Source organism: Numida meleagris, chromosome 3 (genome assembly GCF_002078875.1).
Source record: "Numida meleagris isolate 19003 breed g44 Domestic line chromosome 3, NumMel1.0, whole genome shotgun sequence".
Classification (NCBI taxonomy): Eukaryota; Metazoa; Chordata; class Aves; order Galliformes; family Numididae; genus Numida; species Numida meleagris.
In genome coordinates, this window is record NC_034411.1 from 98,530,021 (window position 1) to 98,557,546 (window position 27,526).

Sequence of the window (27,526 nt, forward strand, 5' to 3'; positions counted from 1 at the left end):
TCCCTTCCCTTCCCTTCCCTTCCCTTCCCTTCCCTTCCCTTCCCTTCCCTTCCCTTCTCTCCTCCTATTTTTTTTTTTAATCTTCGCATGGACTGCGATGTTATGTTTACTTATTTGGTTCTTTGAAATGGACATGCTCCTTCAAGACAATAGAGTGATCAAGATAACAGCAGCAGGGAGAAACAGATAACACCTCAGCTGAAGATGGCCTTTGGCAGAAATAGAATATTTCCTCCAAGTGACCATTATTCCCAGAGTTGCTTCCCACACAACAAAATGAACAAGCTAGATTATTCTAGAGGCAGATAATTGGTAAACTGCAGTAGAGCAATTTATTCTGAATATTTTATCCCTTGATTTTTTTTATCAATTGTTAGAATCTCATGCATCCCTCCATTATTACACACGAAACAGGAGAAATTTAAAGCAGAAATTGTTATTTATTTTCCATTGGTGTAGAATAAACCAAGGTTTTGAAAAGTGCCCTGGAGTTGCTAATAACACTGATTTTTATATGTAGCTTGTAATAAAACAGCAGTATTTTTTGATTACAGTAATCTGACTGAAGTGTTTACATTGGTCATTTGCTCTTTTGCTTTGTAATTTTGAGTATTAAAGAGATTAAATTTTAATTCTTATTAAAAGAATAGTTACTGTATTAGCAATTTGCATCAAGAGCACGTATAGTTCATACTTTTGAAGACTATTGTCAGTTTCGAGCCTTAGAAGTTTTATTTTTTAAGTTAGTAGTTAGTATTTTTAAGTTAGTTAGTTAGTATTTTGTTAGCGTTCTGAAGGAAACTGCAGTGAGCATGGGGCTGTACTTAATGGCCTGAAAGGTGCTCAAAGCACTGAAAAGTTACTATGGGACCAATGACAGTAACCTTACGCAGAGATTTTGGTGCATATCTGAACAGAAGCTGTCAGTAAAAGAGAATTACACCTATTTTCTTTCATATTCAGGATTAATTTATGTGCTGGAAGTGGATAATAACATTTAAAGTGTTCTTTGTGTTGTAGTCTCTTCATTGCAAAATGTGCATTAAAATGTATACATAAGTAAATGTATGCAATATATGTGTATTCATAGAGATAGATGTAAACACAACATATTTTAGATTAAAAATTACATTGATGCCAATAAGGCAGTTAAGTTGGAAAGTGATACATTCTGTGCTGAGATTAGAACTTAGGTATCTATAGATTTAAAAGCACGGAAATCACTCTAACAATAAGAAAATGTCATCACGGGTGGGGTGGAGGTCTGCATCCCTTAAATCACAACTGGACGCAGTAAACACACATAATTAAATAAATATCCTACTATGTGTACATAACCACATCCAGTGATGTTTATGAAATTTATGAAGGGCTCATAATGAATTGGCGTGGCTTTTAAAAAAATGTCAAACCAAATCAGTACCTCAGTCCTCAGCTTGCCCACACAGGCTCCCTGCCTCCCAAAAAAGAGAAGGCTGACACACACATTTGTGCATACTTCTAACCCCTTCAGTTCCCTATTCAGATGTTGTACAATCTAGATACTGTTGACCAAGAAGCTTCTTTCCTCAGTTTCTTTATCTTCTTTCACGTTCATGGTAGGTTTGCAAATCAAAACCAGAAGAGGAATCTCCTGAGTAAGGAGTTTTTCCAACTGATAAACCAGTTCAGATGAGTTAACAGCAAATTCAGTATGTTATCAGCAAAGATATATGCAGCACTGAATGGAAGAAAATGAAGCAAATTCAGTATGTTAGCAGCAAAGATATATACAGCACTGAATGGAGGAAGATGAGTATATTTGTGCATCAGGTAGAATGGAGCTATTGTCTTGATCACAAATTTTGAAAACTTATCTCCACCTCAGTTTAACAACCGCTCGTTGCAAGTGGCAAGCAATACTCTGCCCAGACCACCCTATGAACCCTCAGAAACAGCGTGCACTTATGTTTGCTTAAAGTCTGTTAAAAAGGAACATGTGGCACACCTTTTATGCTTGATATCAAGCCACAGAAAGCTTGATGAGAGTAATGAGTAACAGCAAAAAAGGAGTTCTTCAGATTGTCTTAGACACACATCTCAAACATTGAAATATAGTGCTGTGCCATGACAAAAAACTTGCATCTGAATTTACAGATGCAAGATACACAAACTTGCATCTGAAAAATTTACATCTGAATGAAAGAGCTTTCAGAGTTTTTATTCTTTTAATGAAGGTGTGTATATTTATGTGGAGATAGAAGGTGAGGGAAGTTGGAATAAAATTCCAAATACACCATTAAATTAAGGACTGGGACACAGATATGGATACGTTTTTCTCCAGTTCTGTTAAAGGCACTTCAAGCTGTGAGCAAATAAACTGTCTGCTGTTGGATTCTTGCTATAAGGAAAATGGAATTTTGTATATCTTCAGTAAATAAACTGAAGAACATCTATCACCAGTTTCTCATCCTAACTACAACTGGCTGGATGTCAAATTTTTTGATGATGATGGTCACTTGGGGCAGCAAAAAGTCACACAAAAAAAGTTAAAACATAGAAACCTGATACTTTGCCCTCTCAGAAAGGTTAGGACACTGTTTGTGTAGGTTGTACTTTTTTTTCTGGCCTTCCATATGCAGTTTTGGTCAATTCTGTGCATTCATCACATTACACCCAAAAATATGAAAAGTGCTTACGAGAGCTCAGTGAAACAGAAGAACTTAAATGAAGTTTTATGAAATTACTTTAATTATTTCTATAATCCATGGTTTTAGCTGGGGTACTGCATGAGATGCCCAATATACAAAGGAGTGTATATATACATATATATTTATATATACCCAAATATAAGAAGGTACAAAAGTTCACAACAGCTTGAAATGAATAGTAGTTATTTGCTGCACCTATTAAACTAGTACTATTTTTTCACCATTAAAATTTTATGTCATTAAGTTATCTTAACACTTATGTGTAAGCCTTTACACTCCACTTGCTGTAAATTCTTGCTAAGTGACCGTGTCAGGGACAATCAGACCCAAGGTCAGCCATGCAAAAGGGGAAAGACAAGGTGCTGGTGTTCACATCAAAGCCATCTGTACATTATTTGATGTGGCAGAATTTGCTTTTAACAGTGTAACTTCTGCTATGTGAAATAAGGATACCGGTTTTCTTAAGTATACATGCAATATCTTAAGTATACATCTAATGGGAACCACTGTGCAAGCTGATGTTACTTCTTCTTTTATTTCTTTTTAATTTTATTTTTTTAGAAAGACCACATAAATCAACATTCATTAGACAACTTCAATATTTGAAGAAGTAGATAGGTCAAGAACATTCTGAGGTAACTGTATGGTAAAAGTGCTTTCACTACAATGCTAGGTAGCAGTGATGAGAATTACTGACAAAAGAAGACAATTCTTTTTCAGGAACATCAACTACAGTTTTCCTAAGACTGCTGGGAACTAAGGAGGGCATTTCTGGGTTTGGTGGGGAGTTTCTTTTGGATTTCTTTTTCTTTTGGAGTTTCTTTTAAGATTGTCTCGATCTTGAGTGCTGACAAGACATTTCAGATGTCCAAGAGTGAAGAACATGGTGTCCACGCTGAAGAAGTTTTTGGATTCAAGACTGCTTTACTTAACATATATGCTGTCTTCATAAGGATCAGACCTCCTGGTCAGTCAAGAAATTGCCTGTTCTAGTTGACAGCACGGACAATAAGTTATGCTATTTGTTACTGCATTAAGATAAGACAGAAAAGAACCTCTCACTATCTGCCATTTTCACTCATCTAAATCTTCCTTTTTTAAAAAAAAAAATTGTATCTGGTTGCAGCCCCTCCTCCCTCTCCCCGTAAAAACACCCCTAGCCCCTCCCCAAAAAAAGAAACCACAAAATAGGACAAGCATTATTTATTTTTAGCAAAATATTAAACTATGTTTTCTTGATTATAAGAATTGCAACAGAGAATTAAAGCCACTCAAATGCATTTTTTTTTTCTGTTTGTAAAGTTCTGGATTTTGTCCTTTTTTTCTTTTTCAGCAATTCCCCCTATAGACACAAAAATATTAAATACTGTTTATTCCTTTTCTAACTTTTCCATTTTTTTCTTCCTTGTGGGAGAATGGATTGGAAAATATACAGACTGCATTCTTTTCCTTAAATTTTAAAAATTGACCAGCAAGTCTATTTCATTTTATTAATTTACTGCAAAACATTCTTCATAAAAAAGAATTTCGTGTAATTTATGAATGTTGAATTTACACCACTGGTTTTAATGAGAAACAAATGAGAAAATATATCTATAAATGAGTTTCACATTGAACATTTATTTATATTAAATTTTGGGATTGGATTTGGAACAGTGGTAAAACAAAGTCATATGTGAATTATAGTGCTATGCATATGATGGATTTATGGAAACGGAAATCTATATTTCAGTTGTTTGGGGAAAAAGCAAAGCAAACAGTAAAACTTTTCCTTGTTTCATTTATACAGAATGGAACATGAGATAACACAAGTGGAAATTATTTTACTAAAGGAGTGTTAAACTGCTGATCACCAAATCTTCACTGTTCTCATTTCTCAGTTGCTTTCAGTGAATTCTGAGCACAGCAACATCAAACAAACAGTTGTTCTGTCAACAGATGATTATAATAAATGCTTTTACACACATGGAAATTTATTTTGACCTCCCATGAAAAGATTTGATTTTCCTTCAGGATTGTTGGATGATTTAATTAGCTTTTTTACATTCTGAAGACAGAAAAAAATGTGTAAATTCATATAGAAAAATTTAAGTATTGACAATTTTGAGAGCTTTTTTAATGAATTAACCTTTTAGAAAATTGACAAGAAAATATTTCAGGGCCATCTAATTTGAGTTTTGAGACAGCAATGAAAAGCTATAGGTTCCTTAAGAGTCATCTATAACACACTGTAACGAGCCACTGTTTTTCCCAAATTGTGAAGAGATACTTGATCTACTTTTCTACAAGAATTAGAAGGTTGCAAAATAAGAGGCATCATTCCCAAGTGAAGTACCATAATGCTCTTTACATATAGTGCTATATCCACTGCCATCTTGCATAACTACTGATATATGAAAACACTATCCAATTTTGCCTACTTTGCAATAGGATTCTTTTGGCAAGAGATGGTTTCCCATTATTTAAGCAGAATTCCAGACTATAGTAATGAGATTTTGTCTTAGTTGCTGGTAGAGAACATCTTTCTTTGCGAAATGCAAATTAAAATTAGCTATAACTTGAGAGATGGCACACTGAATTCTAAAGTGGGAAGCTTTATGTACAGGGACAAAACATGCACGGAAGAAGGCTCTCAGGGTCTTTGGGAGGAGTTTAATTCTGACATGTTTTCTCCTTCATCAAGTAACTATTACAAAGATTTTTCCAAAAAGAGATCCTTTTAATGTGATTTAGAACACCTCCGTCAAGAAGAAAGCACAAATTACTTAGTAACTAACTTTTTAGCATTCCATCCATTTTGCAAGAGGAAACCATTTTAACCCATTTAAAGGCAGCAGTCTAAAATGTCTATGGATCTTTTGCCAATCAGGGGAAAAGGAAAGATAGTGGGAAATGCAACAGGAGAAAGATTCTCATGAGTCAAGAGGATGTCCAAGCCACAAATACATTCCAGTAGATCACTAATGAGTGAACATGTCTCATGTGTTACCGCCTGCTATAATCACTCATTTGATTTAAAAAACATTTGGTTCCAATGTGTGTTTCATTTCCAAATGGCAGGCAAAAATCTAGCTGAAAACCATATTCAGTGTTGTCCTTGCTATTTTGATTAATTTCTAGGCAGGATGACTGTGGTTTGGGTTGCTTTGAGCCCTGGTATGAACAGTTCCCACAGTTTGGCTCACAATTTACTATGACCAAACCTTGTGGCAGCTATATTCTTTGTTAAAACCTGGTTGAAACTCAAAATTCTATCTCCACATGAAATGTTGACATCTGGGGAGGGGGAAAGAAAAGGACAAACTCCAATTAAAATGGAAATCTAATCATTTTCTGAACTCTATAGAGTAGATTCCAGGGGGTAAAAATTGCTTCAGAAAGAATGAACTGTTGGAGATTAATTCTGAGCAACAAGCTGGGTGGCCCCTGGAAACTGGGGGCCATGAGATCATCTAATTTCAGAAAATCAAAGATAGCCTGAAACATTGAAAGCATTGAGAAGAAAGCCCAGACTCCCTTGACACCAGAAGGGCCCTTGAGCATTTCCAACTGCATGACAGGAGGACTGGGGAAGCTAAAAGCAGAAGTCTTAGAACTTCTAAGACTCAAATTTAGCAACATCAGTGCTGTCCAGTTTCTTGACTTGTAGCACAGGGTGGACTTGAAGCTGCATATCCTGGACTTTATATTGCTTAATAGTATTTTAGATGGATACAGGAACACAACCCATTTCAGTCACGATGAAAGTTCAGTGTGTCAAGATATTTAGTAGAGAAGAAAATATTTGTGAAGACCTTATTTTCAACTCTGAAATATCAGTCAAAGCAGGCTCACTCCATTGTTGATGTAAATTGGCTTCTTTCAGGCATATTAAGTACTCTATTCAGTAGAATTTGCATTACTCCATATGAGGAGTATTTTGTATTGTAGGAATCAGTCCAGAGAACACACAACAAAAATGTACAATACTTGTCCCATGGCTGAAGAAAGAATGAAAATTTCAAAAAATAGTTTATCTAGAAATCAAATTCCTCCAGTCTGACAGAAGGATAACACTACTCCTATCTCTCCCAGAAACATCCTCCTGCCTTGATTTTTCAATCTTTATTTGAAAAAATGCCACTAAATTCTACTTTGTTTGCTGATGTCACTTCCAGAGAAGAGACCAAGAAAGGCTCTGCAACAAGTAAAATAGAGTCAAAGACAAACTCTTATTCTGTGGCTCCGTTTTGTGAAACAACTGAATTGATTAAGTCTAAAATTAAGTTTGCTTACCCACCAGGATGTGATCAGTAGCTGAAATATATAAAAGAAAGAATAAATTCTAATTCCAAGGTAGCACACAGTGGATAGAAATTACTTTGATTTCAAGATAGGTTAATATGAAAATAGATCCACTGAAGAGGAAAAGGTCACTTCTTGAACAAATAGTAATTCCACTGGCTCTTTTCCTACAGCAGAAAACTGTCTTCACTCCCATTCAGTTTTCTTTGGTGCTTATTCCTCTTTCATCTATGAAATATCTCCTTAATCAGAATATGGTGAATTGGCATAGCTTTCAAAGCTACCTTTTCTCACATTTGATGATGATGTAGTGAGCGCTGATGAACTTCCTTACCATGTACTGACTTGACTTTTCACAACTGAAATTATTTGATGATATTTTCTATGATAGTCCTGTTCTTAGCATTGGTATGAAGGTAGTCACACTCTGTGAATGTGCACTTCTGACTCCAGCTGTGTCTTCTCTTGCAGAAAAGAAACAAGTCAATCACCCACATAATCAATTCAATGAACAGAATAAAGTCATTCAGTCTGGAAAAGTGGAGCTTCAGGGGTAATCTTGTCAATGTGTATAAATACCTAAAGGAGGATGGGTTCTTTTGGGCACCTGGATGTGGTGCTGGGCACCCTCCTCGGGGTGTCCCTGCTGGAGCACGGCAGGCCCCAATGGACCCAGAGATCCCTTCTAACCTTAACTATTGCGTGATTCTGTGATATAACTCAGAAGACAGTCTTCCTGTTGAGAACAATGAGTCTCATTCTTCATTATGCAGACCTTTTCTGGGCTGACTCTACGGCGAGACTGCTACACTACTGCAAAACCAGACGAATACAGATAGTCAGTTCCAGAAAATCCTGGAAATAATACTGAGAGGATTCTTCTTTGTATGAAAATTCATTTTAATTCTTCTTAGGATTCTGTTCTTATTGTATTTTGTCTTGTCTGAACTGCAGAGACATGGAAAAGTAGTTACAGATCATGACTTTCTCTAGGATAAATTCAGCAAAATGGATTCATGTTTCATGTTTTGAAGCCATGTTCAATCTTGCAATATCCCTTATATTTTTGCAATAGCGCTGTATCCAATCCACCTCCAAATACAATAATGATATGTCCTTGATTGTCTCTTCATTAAATAGAGAACATCATAATTCTATCCATATTGCATAGCTTATATTAAGTGTCTAACTTTGATACTTTCAGGAGGAGGAATAGAAACTGTAATGGTGTTTAACAACACTACCTCAGAAATTTTTAAGCGTTGAAGTCTGTGAGGAATAATCTCTGAACAACTGAAAAATATATGCATATCTACAGACATGTATGCATACATTCACGTACATATATGCATACTCACATATATATGTACAGGATTTATACTGTGTTCCAATACGGAATGAGAAGAGTCTGTAGTTCTTGGCTTAAAAATCCTTCAAACACATGGATCTTATTAAAGTGTACCTCAGTCTAACTGTGGCTATGCAAACAAAAGTGGTTCCACATGGCTGGTAAAAAACTCGATCAAGAATAGGAAAGAAAAATGTTTCTACTTGTTTAGTTGCCTCCGGAAATCTGCAGATCGAAGACTAAATTATTTTGCCTTTACTGCAGTATATGTAATCACTGAAGTCTGACCATATCTCCATTCAAATGAGTGGGAAAATGTCACATATATTCAGCTAAACAAAGCCCAGTGATTCCACATTGAAACCTAATGAGAGCCATAGCTATAGATGAAGCTCTGAAAGCTTTTCTCCTCTGACATCTTGCAATCAACAAGGACTACTCTGAAAATAATGCCTGCTGTTTCATCATGTTGGCCCACAACATCAGAGGCAGATGCAGTAGAGGTTGAACCATCCCGCCAATATCCCATCACACTTTGTTGCTGTGTGACGGACAGCAGCATAGGGGCACTCTGACACAATGGTGTCTGATGTGGAAGTCCATATGAAACAAAGGTGTGTCATTGAATTCCTCCTTGCAGGAAAAATGGCACCTGCTGATACCCATTGATGTTTGCTGAACATTTTTTATGGAGACCAAATAGCAAGGCAGTGGTTGGTGCGTTTCAGCAGTGGTGACAGGTAACAGTGGGTCACCTCCACTGGTGCAGATTTTGACAAGCGTGGCATGCAGGCTTTTGTTCATCACTGGAGAGAATGCATAACTAATAGTTATGTTAAAAAAAACAGTGCTTTTTAGTTGAGAATCTCCTTTATCAAATAGTGTTGTTGTGCTCTTTGTAGCTGTTGTACTTTCCATGGAAATAAATAGAAGGCATTACTTTCAGAGAAACCTAAATATATTCTTTCCATAAAACTGCAAGAGTAAGGAATTTAGAAGACAAATTAAGAACTAAGCTCAGGTGTACCTGTTGAGAGGAGCGACCTTTATGTAGTATAACTTTTACTTGTTAGCTTACGTTAATTATAATAAATAAATAAACTTAACATTTTCTATGATCATTCTTATATTTGTATACTACTTCTTGTAAGGAAGAGGCCTTCTACAACAACATATACATTCTGCCAGAACATAAAGGGACACCTGTTTGTCAGCAGAAAGCACAGTATACAAATGCCTTAACAGCACTTTCATCACTTTATTCAGTACAGTTCCAGTTGCACACCCCATCTATCTCCAGTACTTCCTGACAAGGTACGGCAACACTGCAGCTTACTGTGCTATGTGTGAGAGAAAATAGTTGACTGAGAAATAGAAACATTATAAATTACTAATATATCAAATCACATTATAAATCTGCTAATATTTCTAAACTTAAGTCATTATAAATGTGAAGTCACAAGGAGAGTCTAACAGAGCCACGTAGTGTGAACAAGCCTGTAAGGAGACAAAGCAATCAGTCCTGTGAAAGGAGCCCCACAAAATAATGCAAGAAAATGGAAGATATTAAGACAAGCGCTTACTTAAAATCGCACTTCCTGAAAATTGCCATTGGTATCAATAGGGATACATAAACACTTCTAGTGAGATTAAAGTAGCAGGTATGTACTGCTTTAGAAAAATAGAATCATGATTAACAATCAAGGCAGTTTTACAAATCAAACAATTTTTTTTGTTTTGTTTTGTTTTAAATAATGCAAAAGAAGTAGGAGTGAAAGAAGCAAGCAGGGGGATGCACAAAATCATGTAGTTTGTCCAATAGATCTCTTTAAATTCTCAATCTCTTCCATTGTTCTAGTTCCATATCCATGTTTCTGAGTTCATCTTTCTGCTCTCCATCATCAGTGAGTGCGTTTTATCTCCACCCAACTAGACATTTCTTCATTCCTCTTCCTCGGGACTTTCCCCTCTCCAATATTCAGTACACTTATCCTTGATCTAGTAATTACCTCATCCTGACAAAAAATGTCTACAGAGATAATGGCATAAACAGATAACAAGGTGAAAAACAGTGTGGAGGCAAATTAATTATTGTTTTGGTTTGGTTTTCTTTTTTTTTCTTTTTTTTTTTTTTGTTTCTTGTTTTGTTTTGTTTTTCCATTGTTTTATCTGATGCTGTGTTGTTCTTTCCCAGGACCCAGGATCAGGATGGAAGGAGTCAGGGATAGACAATGAATGAATCCTTGTTAGATGATGGACGCCTCAGGTTCTCGCCCTGGGGAGAAAGCAGAGAGGCAGAACAGGGAAATTTTACACGAGATACAGCTCTGTCCTGAAAGTGCTGTAAGCCTGTTCAGCTAAAATTTCTTACTTCGTTGCCATGCAATCTATTAGTGTCCTCGGTACAGCTTAATCTGATACAAAACAAGTAAGAGAATCCATTCCCATATTCTATTCTGTAGAAAACATGTATATTATTCTTAAGGCATTGTATAGGACAAACTAAATGAAAATGAGACACTCCTGCCCTAATGAATACATAGTTCACATAAGATCTGGTGGTACTTGGGGGATAACGATATTCATTGTCCATTGATTAACAGATACTTTTCTGTTAAAGAGTCTTTCCTACAAACGTGTATATATGAATATGTTATGTCATTACAATAATATTTCATTTTTTAAATTTTAATTAATTTTCAAATTAAATGACTAACAATTCTATAAATTGCTATTCATCAGGTTTGATAAAGAGGGAAAGCTTAAAAAAAATCAGAAAATCCAAAATATTTAACTAAAGACTGCAAGTTGTGTTTGGAAGCAGACCCCTTGAAGTATAAATAAATATTTTTTAAGAAAGTTCAAGCTCAAAATTGTTTTTCAGTTTGGCCAGAAACACTTGCCAAAACTTCCTATCTTATTTGCAAATAATGGTCTGATCCTGTGCCACAGAATGTGGAATTTTTTCTGCTGGTTGTGCAGAGGAAAATAGGCAGAACATCAGGTTTTTGAGTCCCTCTTCAGGTTACAAGGCAGGAGGAAATTCAAATGATACTGAGCTTCCTCTTACAGACATCCACCTTCTGGAATCATTGTCATCAATGCTAACATATATCATTTTAAGGACAAGAGAGAGATGAGGACACCTTAGCCTTCTCCCTTCAAGCAAGAATGGGACAAAGGAAATCCAGGCATAGCAAAACATACCTTGACTCAGGTTCATTATCACTAGTTCCCTCAAGTTTCATTCATCTATGAAAAGACCCCAACTATTAGGAGTCTTTTTCACACTTGCCCAGAAGAGAAAGAATGCAAATTATTAAAGCCAAAAAATAATCTTGGATGTTTTGTTGGACAAATTCGTTTAATCACCTCATAACCAGATGTGATAAACGAATGCTGTAAACTGTAGAAACCAGTGATGCATTCAAGGACAACATGACTTTTTTTAAGACAAGGAGAAGGTTAAAATTTACAGTGCTTCTTTAGAACACAAAAAGTACTTCCATTAGGCAAGGTATTTAGTATCATATAACATACAAGAGAAATGCTCTGTAGCCCATTTTCACCACAGAAATAAAAGGAATGCCAACATTAGTAATGAAAACCACTTATAGAACAGTAAGTTACCCAGAAACAGATTTTAAGTTTCATATTTTATTGATGAATCTACAGATAATAGCAGGAGAATAGAAATATAACTTTCATACATGTTTACGTATTGGATTTACATGACAAGTTTTTGGTGGCAGGAGTCTGCAGGGGTGGCCTGCACTTTCTTTATCATCAGTGAGGGAGATGTTCCAGCTGCTCAGATACACTATTCCAGGAATTCAAGGTGGGGCAGAATGAGAGGAAAAGACACAAAGAACTCAGGGAAGGAAGGGAAAGAAATAGCAGAGGTTTGCCTATGGTCAGTAAACACACTGAGTATTGTGTAGGTGGGAGAGAGAATGGGAGATGGGATGCACATATCTTTAGAAAGAGGAACTAGACAAAGATGATACTCCAGAACTAACGGTTTAGGATCTGGTTATGTGTTAGCAACACCTTTGTTCACGACAATACCAAAAACAGAATGGAAATTTAAAGGTGATAGACAGAATAAGTTCTGACTAAAACAAAAATTATTTGTCTATGCTATTGTTTATTAGAGTTTTCACTCAGATGACTCAAAAAGAAGCAAAAAAGCAAGCTTTCATGTTTACAGTTCAGTTCAATTTCAATGGACTTCAAGTAACAATCATATCAGATTTTTCAGGGCAATGTCTGCTTGAGAGTAATCTGGGATTTTACACTGATAACTGGAATGATCATTCGAAACTCAGAAGTGTTAACCTGGAAAGAAAAGTGCATCTGTCCTCTTCCACTTCCATCAATTTGTATGTGCACCCTACTTTTACATGGCATTCAGTCACTTTCTGACCTTGCTATGGGATATATCCATATAGGGACAGAACATCACTGAAGTTAATTTCCTTATACAGATGCAAAAGGGAGAAAATTATTCTTAGTAATTTTCTAATTATACATTTAATTCTGAGAAGTTGAGTTTCATTCATAATTCAAGAGTACAAATATATCAGGCCACCTGATGGTAAATCAACTATGCGCACATAATAGTGGTTCTGAACCTCAGCAAAACCTACCATAAGAATGAGGAATACAAGATTAGGATCTATTTATAGACCCTGTTTTAGACAGCAGGATATAGGTCTTAAGACCCTGTGATCATACGCTGTATTACTTCAAGATAATTGGAAGGGGATTAGATAGCTGCATACTCACCTCCATGGTGCTGGGTAAAATATCATGTAGGTGATACTCAAGCAAGTCTGAGAGAGTGCAGTGCTGCTGGCATTCCTCCTCACTGTGATGATAAAAACATTGGCAGATGTTTGAGAAGAGCTCCAAACCTGGCATGTACAACACTCACAATGAAGATACTGCGGCTAATTTCTCCATTTCTCCCCGGGTTTTATTATACAATTACAAAAGCTGTGAATTTTTAGGAATAGCTTAACATGAAAAGGGGAGATAGGGTAGGAAGAAAGGATAGAAGGCAAACAGTCTCAACAAACAGAAGTCTTTTAACCTTCAGGGTTTGATGATTCATCAACTTTGTGGGGTACTACTGAAGTCAAGGCTCAATTTAAGCCCACTGGAGGTACGTGTTAGGAGCATGCTTGCCTCATGGCAACAAATGGACTTCATAAACCAAAGTAGTAGGAAAATAGAGAAGCTGTGGAAGCCCTGGGGAGATTTTAGCATTTCAGTGATCCTGAAAGCTAACAGGTATTTCCCTCTGGGGCATGGATAACCAGTTTGAGGATTAGTGTATATATTTCTGCCTCCCAGTGCAGGATTCATTTGTACTGCTGCTGCTTAGGGAAATGCTCAATAATCTTTCATTCTTAAAAGTCATAAGGACTCATGGAAGCCAAGAGGTCTTTGCTGGACATGCACTGACTCTTTGCTTTGGCTTCCACACATTAGATATGCAAGGTGGATAAAGCTTTACAGTGAGTTTCTTGTGTTCCTGAGTCTGAGAAATCACAGAAATAACTGCATGCAATGTTAATGCCTCTTAATTCCCAAGACAGAACACTAACTAGACATGCATTCAAAAGAATGAAAGTGAACAAATTTGAAACTGCAGCATCGCCTAACATATGGGAATAAATAAACCTGTCTGTAGAAAAGAAGGATGTGTAGAATTTTGTCAGCAGTCAACCGAAACTGGCTCTGTTTATAGCCTTGAAACATATATGCTATCTCCTCTCCAAGCTTTTTTTTTTTTTTTTTTTCTTTTTCATTGCCTTTACTTCCAGTCCAGAAGTCCAATCAAATTTCAAGAGACTATTTTTTGGCGGTTTTTGCCCACCTAGTAACAGGATGATCTAGATTCTTTATGAGAACTGTACTTCTACTAGGCAGACAGAGTCCAAACAGAGTCAAATCAAAAACCCTGAAATCAGCTGAAAAGCTCCTCGTGCCTGAAGGCCAGGCCCACAATGCACTTAGAAGTCCTGTTCCTGAGTACAGCTCCAATGGCATATTTGATTAAAAAAAAAACATAATGTGAATTCAGTCAGACTCCAGCTAAGATGAAGCTTGCTGTTTGGACCATGGAGAAATGAAAAGCCAAATTTCTGAGTGTATTTCCAAACCAAACAAAGACGCTGAATTTTTGGGGGTTTTCTTGGCACTTCGAGCGCTACTGGGAATTTGAATGGTGCCTGTCCAAGGATAACTCCGTATGCTATTGTGATTTTCCAAAAAAGCAGCATTATTCTCAATCTTTCCAGGCATAGACATGTTATTACCAAAGGCTGGATGTAGCAGGAAATGGAATGGGAAATTCTACACGGTCTCAATTAATGGCCGTGAAAAAATGCCCCTTGATTGCCTCAACAGGTGATGACTCAGTTATGTTAATAATTCAGTATAGGATTTTATTGACCTTATTCACACATGGTGCTCCCATTTAGACTTGTTTGAAGGGTTTAGCCTCAGCAGGAAAAAGGAGATTTAAATCCTTGGTTTCCTTTAGGCTTGCTTTAAGAAAGAAATTAACACCACAGTAGAAAGGCAAAAGAACTCTAGGCTAAACAACTACACTAAAAATAAAAGCAGCAGTGGCATCATAGCAGTGAGTTACAGACACAAGTCCCTCTTATTTTTAAACATTATGCTTTATTAAGGTAGGCCATAACTCATGTTCTTGATGAAGTGGAAATTTTCACTTGGTTTAGTTTTGCATCTTAAGTAAGCTTGCCATCATTGGTACACTCCTGAAAATAAAATATGGATAATCTCAAGGTATCCTTACAATTGTTTTTCCAGTAATGTATTCGATTATTTTGAGTTTGAATACCACTGATACTCAAGTAAATTGGACATTTTTGCTCAGTATCAAGCAAATCATTACAAATCTTATTAATTTTAGGAGATCTGGACTCATGTTTTCTCTACTGCAGCCTAAATGAACCAATCCATACCAGCTATTCTGACCATCTCCACTCAGTCTAGAGCATAATGTTTGGATGCCTGGGGAAAACTATTTTGCATAAAAAGTGTTGGGTAATTTCCTTAGCAGTAACAGATGCTAATTAAATTCTATTAATAAAATTCTGCAAAGAATTCTTAAGTCAACAAAGCAACATTTTTCTGAGTAACGAAGGTTCTAAATATTTCTCAGTCTACAGAAATCTAAACAGTACTTCACCACAGACATTTATTATTAGGCTGCAAGAATGCTCCAAGCTTGCTTATTTTTTCTGGTTTTCCTTTTCATGAAAAAGAAAAGAGAGTGAAAACAGTAAAATTAAAACTCCAATAACTGCACAAGATACGGAATTTCTTATGTCCCCGTGGGCATCCAAGCCAAACACCATTATTATTACAGCATTGCAACAGATGAGTGCTAGGTAATTGCCTCTTCTCTGTTGTTTTTTTTTCAGCTGTGAGCAGGGGGAAGAGACTCACTTAAAATTCATAACACCCCCATGACAAAAGAACCCCCAAAAGGCAACAGCTGTTTTGAGAAGTGAAAACATTGCATCTTCAGAAGCCACCCAAGCAGAGCATGTTTTTTTCTCCCTGAGACTGTCACCTAGACTAACAGTGAGTCTAAATACTTCACATGTAGCTGCCAACAAATGCCAGGAACACACCAGAAGCTGCAGCAGTGTATATGCACTGAGTATCACAAACCACAACCTCCAGTCCCGCAAATGTTGTAAAAGTTTTTGTGTTATATTGTATTATTACAAGTATGAAAGTTATTTAATCTAGGAGAGGGGAAAAGAAAAAAAAATAACTGAGGGATCCCACAAACTGTATTTGCATTTGTGGCCACAAGGTAGGGCACAGGATGCTGGACATAAGACTCCTCCAACCTGCACCAGGGATATCTCTGAGAAAGATACTACTTCCACATAAATAAGATGCCCTCAATGAGTACCAATCATAAATAAGATGCCCTCAATGAGTACCAATGATCTCAGCATGACCAAACTGAGTTTTCATTATGATTGCATCTACACCAGTGTCATCTTCATGGATGCATTAGCAAAGAGGAACATAGATTATTTATCCTCTATGCCAAGTCCTTGTTCAAGAAAGCACTGTGGGTATTCAGGTAATGCTGAAAAAGCCATGCTACAGGGCAAGTTGCCAAAGGCAAACATGAGCCATCGTGGGTGGTGAAGTCAGTGCAGGCCCCAGGTACAGGATGCCAGGAGACTACAGCAGTGTCAGTGACTCCAATTGCCACAGCAGCAACATCCTCTGGACTACAGCCTGTGTGAAGCCAGAACTGGGGCCTGGTGGGTAAAAGAGAGTTGTGTTTCGCAGATAGGTGAGGGTGAGGGAAGAGAGAGATGTTCACTTTAGTGTTTTAGAGCATCAGGTAACAGAAATTCTCTAAGGGCTGGTAAAATCATAGAAAAAAAAATAGGTTGGAAGGTACCTCTGGAGGTCATGTAGTCCAACCTCTTGCTCAAAGTGGAGTCACTTTCAAAGCTAGATCCTGTTGCTTAACATACTAACATCAGACAGGGAGAGATGGCTCAGTCTGTATACTATGAAATAATAGAAATGGAAGATAATAGTAACTTATTCAGCTAAAATACACAATTGAATGTTAAAATCTTTTTTTTTCTTTTTCATTTCAAGACTGGTTTGCAAAGTATGAGAGAAGTTCAGCCTGTGACATGTGGCATATCATCATCTACAGCTTCATCCTTGGTTTCTACAACCTTTCTTCTGTCAGTATACGTGAAGAAAGAGGAAGATTAGGAATTGGAGACTGGAGCTCAGAGCTGATTTTACCACCTGCAGTCCACTGCAGCTGGGAACAAGCCCTGTTTTGAACACAAACCCCTCAATTCTCCAAGCATCACAGTTTGAAATTCTACCTGCCACCTCTCTCCTGTACTTTAAATCTTGTCTATAATACAGTGATTTGCTAGCTTACTCTTCACACACACCACAGTAAGACATTCAGTGTAATAAGGAAATGCAAAAGTCTGGTAATATACAGAAAAGGAAACAGTTTTCATAGAATCATAGGATCCTTAGAGTTGGAAGGGGCCTTGAAAGGTCACCTAGTCCAGCACCCCTGCAATGAACAGGAATGTGATCCGGCCTCATATAGAAAGTCTCCAGGTATGGGGCATCTACCACATCTTCAGGCAACCTTTTCCAGTGTCTCACCACACTTACTGTACAATATTTTTTTCTTGTATCCAAAATAAATCTACCCTCTTTAAGCTTGAAGCCATTTCCCCTTGTTCTATATCCACAGACCCTGCTGAAGTGTCTGTCCCCTTCTTTCCTGTAGCTCCCCTTTAGATACTGAAAGGCCACTATCAGGTCACCTCAGAGCTTCTCTTCTCCAAGCTGAACAGCCCCAGCTCTTTCAGCCTGTCCTAGTTTTATTAACAGAAACTGTATCTCCTTCCTTGATTTTTCCCCTACTAAAACTGTTTAATATTATTTCGTTGACAATTTACTTCTTTCTTCCTGAGGACCATGGCAAGGTACTGGTAACCACAACTTGCATAATATATCCACTCAAAATGAATAATGGACCTTGAATGATATTGGTAAGGAAGAGTATAAAGGACCAGGTTGAAACTTCATGCCTGCAGCAAAGGTTGGGCATGAACCACACTACCCTGGGAGGGACACCATGACTCAGATGTACAGTTCTCTCCTCAATTCTTCCTTGCTCTTGGCAGATAATAGTTCACTCTTCAGCTACTCCGCTTGTAAAATATGACCCACCCTACAATGGCTCATCTACTGTTTATATAACCCTATGCTTTTTCTGTGCTCTCCAGATATGTTGCAAAGGTAGAGGACGGGAAAGCAAAATCAAGGGCTCCATTCACTTCTGCCTGCCTTAGGCAATAGTCAGGGAGTTAACTGGATGAGAGCAGGGCATATACTTTTCAGACAAAGCTTGAAACTCAAACTATGCAGAGGGAGTAGAGAAGAAATCTTATTTAACTACATCTTTAACAAAACAGACATTAAAAAAGAAACAAAACAAAACACAAAACTCAACTGAACTTCAGAGCTCAGACAAATGAATATAATTATGTAGTTGAAAAGTGAAAAATGTAGGAAATTACTGAGATTGAAAAAAAACAGCATTGAGCATTTTACGTGCTTTATAGAAACAATATTGTTTTTAGTAGAATACAGATGGGAAATGACTCTTGAAGGCAATAAGATTTTCAATCACATTAGAAAAAAATTGTATCTTAAATTATTTTACCTGACTTTGAAATTCATAATTCTATCTTTTAAAGGAGGAATAGGAAAGTCTGTGTTGGCCATATTCAATTGAACGTTTTCCTCACCCCAGATCCACTTTTCCCACTGCAAATTAGTTTGACAGGTTCCTGGCAAGGCTTCAGCAGCTTTGCGTTTCTCTGGAATTAGCAAAAATGCTAATTTGGGCATTTTGCTGCCAGTGCAAGTTTTTTGGCCTGGCTGAAGCTCCAAGGCTATTTGAGATAATATCAAATCAAAGAACAAAGGGGCACCTGTCACGAGCCCCAAGCGAAGGAAGAGATAGCGCTTAAGGAATTAAAATGATATTTCTTCGCACCAAAAAGAACAACTGGGGCTGCAAGCTCCAAGTCAGAGAGGAGGGGAGAAGGGAAGAGGGAGGGAAATGTGGTGCATTTCTTTAAAACAACTGCTTCCAATGAAAGGGTGGGGATGGCCTTAGATAAGCTTCCTGATCCACTTCCACTGAGACACTGGAACAATGGGGCGGCAGAGCCTTTGCAGGCAATGGGACGTGTACATCCGACTGCACCCCTTCCTCTTGGATGAGGTTATGGTTGCGTTCATCTGGACATGGAACCACATGCTTGCAGGGAGCTGTGTCCGGAGCTGATGGCAGTGTGAGCACAATGTAACACACTAACCCTCAAATCACAGCAGTGGGGAAACAATTAAGCAAAAATCAGCAGCATGACACAGCTTCCCCATCCTCTGCTGAGTCTTAGGGGTTTTCAGTACTGGTTTATAGGTCTGAACTAGAGACTGCTCCAATGCATTTAAACAGATTTATCCTGAAAGTGGGATGAAACCACTTTGTGTATATGTATAGTACATACAGAAAAATGTTTACTTTATATATATATTCACATCAAAAAACTTGGACCTCTAGGGGTCTAAAACTGTGAGGGGAAGCTGATAGTGCCTCTATGGGAGCAGCCAGGATTTACACTGGCACACATTGCCCTTGTAGTCACTACCTCAGCACAGCACAGCACAGGTTGTTTCAGGCTAGCTTGGATATTTGTGACCACAAAACAGACTGCAAAGTGGGAAGAAAAAATCCCTGCAAGCTAGACAGGTTATTGTCCCTCTTTAACTGTTTTTGAGGCAGAATCATCCTGGTAGGACAGTTTTAACCACTGCTGATAAGTAGCATGGGTATTTTTGGATACAACTGCAATATTAACGTACTCCAAAACTTACATGCTAAAGTGTGTAAATCTCAGAATAAAAAGTACAAGGAGCTCATCATTCCCTGCAGCACAAAAATCTACCAGAAAAAGATTCATGTATATTCAGTAGCTAATAGTTCTCATGAATGCTTGCTCTTGCTGAGAAAGTTAATACACTTTCTGTCATAGATTGAAATCAGAATATTTTCAGACAGAACGGTGAGAAAAAGAGATCAAAATCTGTCTGCCTTTTCTTCCATTACCTGCTGCTGCTTTTCCAAAGTGCCAGTGCAGAATTCAAATCTAAAGCGAATATCATAAGAAGCCAAATATAAACTCTGACCATTTCTCCAAATGCGTGATGTACCAGGGGTTTTCATTAACAGCCAGCTACCTCACAGCTTGGCCAAATAAAAACAAAATAAAATATTTATTCTGCCATTAGGATTCCACAGGCATCCATCAGATTAAGAAAAAAAAAATAACCACCATCTGAAAACATACATACACACACAGCCCTGAAGTTTCTTTTAGAGTTTGATATTTCAGCTAACATTTTTAGATGGAGGCCTTTTTCTCCCATCAAAATCATGGTTATGTTGTGGAAATCTCTTGCCACAGGATATTGTGTGGTAGTTTATCCTGCTTCAACCCCTGGGCTGCACAATGAAGAGAGAGCAAATTAGGGAATTAGGACTGCGTTTTTTTCCTGTTCTTATCTACTTCCCTATCCATCTCCTTAATGTCATCACAGACAAGGGAACTGATTCACAAAACCAATCTGAATGGACCCTTGGTCTGCCCATGGCCGTTCTTTAGCCAGGTAACAGCAGCAGCACTAAGGGAACTATAACTGCCCTTATTGTGTATAACAATCACATTTAAGGCCCTTCTACTTCACTGTTTATTTTAGCTTATAATCACTGTAAAACTCCTGCTTCCCACAGTTCCAGAATCCTCTTGGTCTCAGTATGATTTCAGTCTTTGGTTTCAGGCCAGCACAGTTATCTTTCTGTGGCCTTACCAAAAAGCAAAGTCTTACACAGAGAATTACATGTTCATATGACCCAACACTTATATCTATAGCGATTTTAGATAATACCGTGCTTGTAAGAGATATAATCCTCATGTTTTGGGACACATGCCAAGGATTTACTGCCTAATGTTAGAAAGAAACTTTCCTTTGGGCAAGTTACAGTAGAATTGTCCCTTTGCAGGGATTTTGACACTTCCTTCCAAAGCACAAGGAATTAATATCAGAAAGGAAATACTGCAAAATCCTGCTTTTCCAAGGATTAAAAGATAAACTTGCCAAATGTCTCAAGAGACTGAAATAGAAGATAAAATCCTACTATATAAAAAGAGATGTAATTTTAAGATAAGCAATGTAAAGTCAATGCCACTTTTGCAAAACTGCCCTGCAATCATGATCGTCAGGCTTGCTCAGAAAGGAGCACAAACTCACCTCAGGCAGACAGCACTAAGGAAATATCATAGGAATGTCTGTTCATTACTGGGGTTAAGTGAGTGCTAGTGCTGAAATTATTTCTATAAAGAAGAGAAAGTAGTGGCATTCTAACTGTCAAATCAGTCACATGTCTCACCGTGACAAGCTATGTGGAGGCCTTGCGGAAAGTCCTTAACATAACTTCAATTGTGAAACAGGTTAGAGATGCTCTACTGAGGAGAGTTTCTGTTATATGGCAAATTATATGGTATTATTAAAGTATGAAGAGGTTTGTGTTACAAATCATGCAGTTGTGGAGGGATGAACCAGGATATTAGCTGCTGCAGGAATACAGAAGGGCTCTCTAGGTTTTGTGAAATGCTATAGGATAAATTTAATCTTTGTGTTTGAATCTACTAGGAAACACAGTTGATAGAACTGTGGAAGCAATACTTCAGATTACTTCAGGGTTCAGAGACCCTTTCTCAAATAAACTTATGAACATTCCATTAGCAGCTATGGATGACAAATGGCAAAATTTTCATCCATTAGAGTAGATCTCCTTATTAATAACGAAACAAGACACTTCAAAGTATTTCAAAGGAACGACAAAGGTAGAAATAATGCCCTGAGAGACACTCTGGAACTAGTATTTTGCTGTCAAAGTAGAGGAATAATTTGGAGACTTGAACCAAAGTAAAATTTTTTTCAGAGAAGCCCTATCCAGCTGGGGAGAATAATTACAAGAACAACACAGACAACCTCAATTTCAGATGACCCCTCAGCATCTCTGAGGGAGCCCAGCAACCAGCCGCTTGGAATGGACTTATAAGTTCTATTGATTTTACTATGTAAACCTGTTTCCTCATTCTGTTACCTGTTTGACCTTTATCTTGGTAGGAGAAACCAAGATGTTTAACCTTTAGCCTTAACTTGCAATAAGCCTGAAGCAACACCCACAGTCTACTCTGTCCTAGGGAGAGAGCAGAAGGAACTAGATTTTTTTTTGAGTTTTCTCCATTTTTTGCTGCCAGGTTCCCAACTGTAAGAATTTATCATCATACTACCAGGCTGCACTGGGGACTGGTGTCACAAAATGTCACAATCACGGAACGCAATGCTCTCCACCAAGCCATAACTTTTCCAAGGGAATGAAAATAACTTATGAAGACTTCTCAGCTAACCCCAGCTCTTGTCTGTGCTTCAAATCACATTAAGCAGGGATCTGACATTAAGTCTCCCTTGTCCCAAGAGAGTGCTCTTACTGCTAGGATACATTGAGCTAGCTGGTTTTGGAAAGAAACCTCACCTTAAAGCAAAGAAATTATGTCAACAAACAATTGCCAAAACAAATTGCCACAATAAAGTTTCAATTTCACCTCAGCAGCATTTTCGAATGAAAACATAATTTGTGGAAATATCATAGCCAGGTCCACTTGCTTTTCACTTCATAGGTACAGAGTAAAATGAGACTGAAAGCATTTCTGAGGAAAAGTCATGTACAGACAGATGGTTGAGCTGTGACCCAGATTCTCCCAACACCAGTGGAAACCCAAAATAACCCTGTGGAGTAAAGAAAGACAAATATGGCTCTTGTACTTCAGCTGTGGCAGGACTAGCAGTTCAAGAGTTACAGGCTGAGATTTCTGTACTTCACTATTATTTATGCATGTTTCTTACAAACTCTAGAGGAAACTTAAAACTTCCTACACTTCACACAGTCTCATTGTAAGGGCAATGGAGGTAAAGAAGCTGGTGGAAGAACTGAGGCACACACTTTGCATCTGAGCAGCTGTGCCTCCAGACAGCATTTGTATAAAAAAGATCTATTTTTAACAAGTCTTTCTTTTTTCACTGAAGAGTCATTGATAACTTGAATATAAACAGCTAGCCCCTAACTTCATAGGTATATTGGCTTAAGTGAAGAACAGTGATGGAAAACTGCTATTTATAGAACCTGATGGTCTGACTAGAAAAATTTGTTCCAGCATGTGGCAGACACAGTACAGAATGAGAGGTGCTACCACTGACCTTCAGCCAGCATGCTGAGAAGAAGCTCAGAACTGGAAAGATGGATTTAACTGTACAAGTAAGAGGAAGGTCTGCATATTTCTCATATGCATTGACATTGCTTCTGCGCAGTGCACTGTGAAAAGCATTACCTAAATTGATAATAGATTCTTCCATTATAATAGACGTATACCTCTATGTGGTTTGGCAGCTGTTGACAACATTACATACAGACACCTCTTACCAAAAACAAACAAACAAACAAACAAACAAAAAACAACCAAACAAACCAACCAAACAAAAAATAAACAAAAACAAACCAATAAATAAATAATCTAACCCTCCCCAAACCCTGACCCACAAGAGTTCTACTGTATTAACAACTTATTTTAGATTTGAAAGTTCCACAAAATCAACAAAGAACTATCCATTCTTCATTCTCCCAACTCCCTATCAATCTGCTGAAATTATGTGTTTTGCAGCTGAAAAAAATATGTTGAATAAGAAGTGCATCTGTGCTATTTTGAAGATACCTTAAAATTTGTTTCTGTGGCTGGGCTTAATCAAGCACTTAGCAGTATAATACCTACTCTCCGCATATCGTTCCTGTTAGGCCCAGCCCCAAATGAAAATTTACATCATGCCAATTCAATCAGACTCCACTTAGAACATTTATCAAAGGAAAGAACCTCACCTCTTTTGTTTGTATTATGTGGAGGGTCTAGATTCAGTTTCTGTCTTTGCCTTAGACATAATTCTCTAATCTCGTGGCTTCATGTTTGTTCAACAATAGGGAAGGTGATGGAGAAGTCGGCTCTTCTCAGTAGTTCTGTTTGAAATTCTTTCACCTTGGGTTGAATAGCCAAATATTCAGTTCAGCAAAAGAGATTAGTTAGTAATGAAGGGAATGCTAAAATTACATTATAACAGCCATAGTAGATCAAAGACTGAGGCTCTGCTCTAGTCTGGATACTACAAAACATACAAGTTCTGGGATTGTAAGTCAGTACCAAATTCTGGTGGAGATGTGTGCACGTGAACAGGTTTCCAAGCTTCTTTTACAGTTAATAATACCTTGAGAGAAATTTCACTTACCCTGAAGCAAACACCTATCCTTGTTAGATGAAGAATTCTTTGAACTCTGCTTTCTGTAATACAATCTGAGATACTACACTCATCACTAGAAAGCCACTTCATCCCATTCTGTATGTCCAGAGTTTCAGACATCTGTCCTACTTTTTGCTCACATTAGTAATAGTTAAGGAAGAGCTAACACTGTTTGCTCTTCTATATGTGTTCACAGAGAATAGCTTGGTATTTATGATCAGAGAACACCTACCCAAGTAGGTCAGGAAGCAAAATAAGCTACAGGCACCCTATTTCATTGGTCTCCAGGAAGTTGCAGTTGCAGTTATCCTTAAAGGTGTGACAGTCTGGGGTGGAAGTGAAAAACAGGTTAAAATCCTTTGAGAAGAACTGAAGAATTGAAATTATATCTTCTACAGTTTCATCTGCTGTGGAAAAGAGAGAAGAGGAATGGAGAAGTCAGCTGACCAGAACATACAATGCAATCTGTTATGCAGCTGCAAACTTGTCAGGTGTAATGCTCAGAAGTCAAAAAATGACAGTAATAGTTTTGCCTATACATTTGTGTCCTGATGAGCTTTTTATTGTTTTGGCATGGAGCATCTCCTGTATGAGGAAAGGCTGAGTAACCTGGGTCTGCTCAGCCTGGGGAAAAGAAGACTGAGAGGGGATCTGATAAATGTAAATTCCTACAGGGAGGTGGGAGGCAAATGAGGTCAGGTTCTTCTCGGTGGTGCATAGTGATAGGACAATGTGTAACGGCCTAAAACTTGTACATAGGAAGTTCTGTACTAACATGTGGAAGAACTTATTTCTTTATGGTAAGGCTGACGGAGCACTGGAACAAGTTGCCCAGAGAGGTTGTGGAGTCTCCTCCTATGGAGAAATTCAAGACTCATCTGGATGCCTGCCAGTGCAACCTATTATAGACTACCTGTTTTAGCAGGGGGGCTGGATTCAATGATCTCTTCAGGTCCCTTCCAATCACTGTGATTCCATGATTCTGTGATTCTATTTTGACACATTTGCTAAGTGCGAGCTGCATTTTACTATTCTTTCTAAACCCTTTAATATGTGGTATTTTTAACTGTAAGTACTACATTTGTGAGACAATAATTCAATTTTATTAAATAAGCCCAATAAAATTTTAAGTATTTATACTATCTTTAGATTTATTACAATATTTATTACAATATTTATTACAATTTATAACAATATTTTCAAACTCCTTAGTCGTTTCAGATTTTATAGCTATTTGCTGAAATGCCTCAAAATACCACTATGTTCCCCGTTGTGTCTTATACTGTCATACCTTCTTTCTTTAATCTATGTTGTCATGTAAATATAATCACTTTATTAACATCATGGATGTATCTCTGTTCTCATACAGATTTACTACCCGGACTAGACCTACACAAGTACTGACAAATTGTTCTTTTATAGGACTTTTGATATCTTCTTTTGCGTTGAGAGGTTTGCTTCGTGTTTTACCCTGTGCAACAGTACTCAATGCATTGGTAATTGCATTGCAAGGGTATGTGTATACCCTTTTATGTCCATACGTGGAACAGTAAAAAAGTTAAGAAATGAGAAATCAAGTTACTGCCTTCACAAAGTTTCCTAATAATATTAGTCAAAGGAATATTTTCTGCTCAGCTTCAAGCTTGCTGGACATTCATCAGAAAGTACTGAATTGAATCTACACCACTCATCACAACTGCCTTCAAACTCCATTAATTCTCTATGTAGAGGTGGAGAGAATAAAATCACTGCCTCACTAAAACTACTGAGAAAGCTCCATATGACATCACCTGGGGATGTACAGATGTGCAGTACCTTATATAAGGTCCTTTGGAAATATTAATAAAATGTAAAGCCTGGTAACAGGCTCTGAAGATTGAAGATTTCACCTGCACAAGCTTAACAAAGTTGAATAGTCTAGCCCAGTTGGAAAAAAAAGTCTACTGCCAAATTACTTGCTTCGCTGATATCAATCAAGGACACATCAAAATGATTTTAGAAAGCTACCCAGGAGAACACCTGCAATCTGTGGGAAGATGGAACACCTGCTCCATTGTGATTACTGAGACAGGAAACCAGCATCTTTCTGTGTAAAACAACTCTTTCTTCAGAACAAAAGTTAAGCAGAGAGGCTGCATGTTATCTGTGTAGAATCAGTACAGAGAGAAGGAACGTGTTTAGGAGGATTTACTCTTATAAAAAATACAGCCCACTTGAATGCAACACTGAACCAAAGGCTTCGACCATGATTTCAATAGACTCTTAGGTATAGCAAAGAAAGATGAAATGTAGAATTCAAGTGTAAAATTGGTTAAACACACACGAAGTAATTCACGCCTTGTTTTTGCTGTTGGTACACTGAAAATTCTTCTCTCTTCTCTTTTTCTTTCTTTTTCTTTTTCATTTTATATATATATAATTTTAAATAACTAACATAGAAAAGAATGCCTGTGATATTCATGCTACATTAAAATTACACACATTCAATCCAGAAGGGATAGATCTTTTCCCAAGGACTCAATGTTATAGAGTCATATTATGGAGTCATACTTTAGACCTCTAAAATCCAACTGTTTCTGATGATAAATGCTGTGGCTCAGGTTAAAAAACATATGATGTCTTGTAGAAGTGTTCATTATATTTAGTTCATTCAGATCTTCACAGTATAGAAGGGTGTATAAGCTCTGTTCATAGACATTTACCCTTGAAATAAAATGAAAAAGAAGCTAAAAACTGATGTGAGTCCTTACAAGTCAATGCAAGGTTTGAAGGACATAGTTTTTCTTCTGCACAAATGAATGTGCCCCTATCCCACCAATTTGTCACTTGCTGTTTTTTTTGTGAAGTTAATCCACATAAGGCTAAATTTAATTCCCCCAACTACAAACTTACAACAGTTTGACAAGGATCACCATTCTACTTCTTTGTGCCTGGATGAACAATTCAAAGGAAGAACAAAGATGAGGAACGTTTTGTCCTAGGAAAGGAAAACAAGAAATATAACAAAATGTCTTTCCTTGCATCCTCTCCTCTTCCTCTTCTTCTCCTTCTTCTTCTTCTTCTCCTTCTTCTTCTCCTTCTCCTTCTCCTTCTCCTTCTCCTTCTCCTTCTCCTTCTCCTTCTCCTTCTCCTTCTCCTTCTCCTTCTCCTTCTCCTTCTCCTT

At 37.5% G+C, this 27,526-nt stretch overlaps 1 long non-coding RNA gene across 1 annotated transcript in view; it reads right to left on the reverse strand.

The window, feature by feature from the left end:
* Positions 9,561–27,526, reverse strand: part of LOC110396159 — a 97,995-nt gene continuing 80,029 nt past the window's right edge. Inside the window, exons 5-6 of the long non-coding RNA XR_002436815.1 lie at positions 13,111–13,192; positions 9,561–10,597 (exon numbers count right to left, since the gene is read on the reverse strand). This is a non-coding gene — a long non-coding RNA (uncharacterized LOC110396159). The remainder of the gene's footprint in view (positions 10,598–13,110; positions 13,193–27,526) is intronic.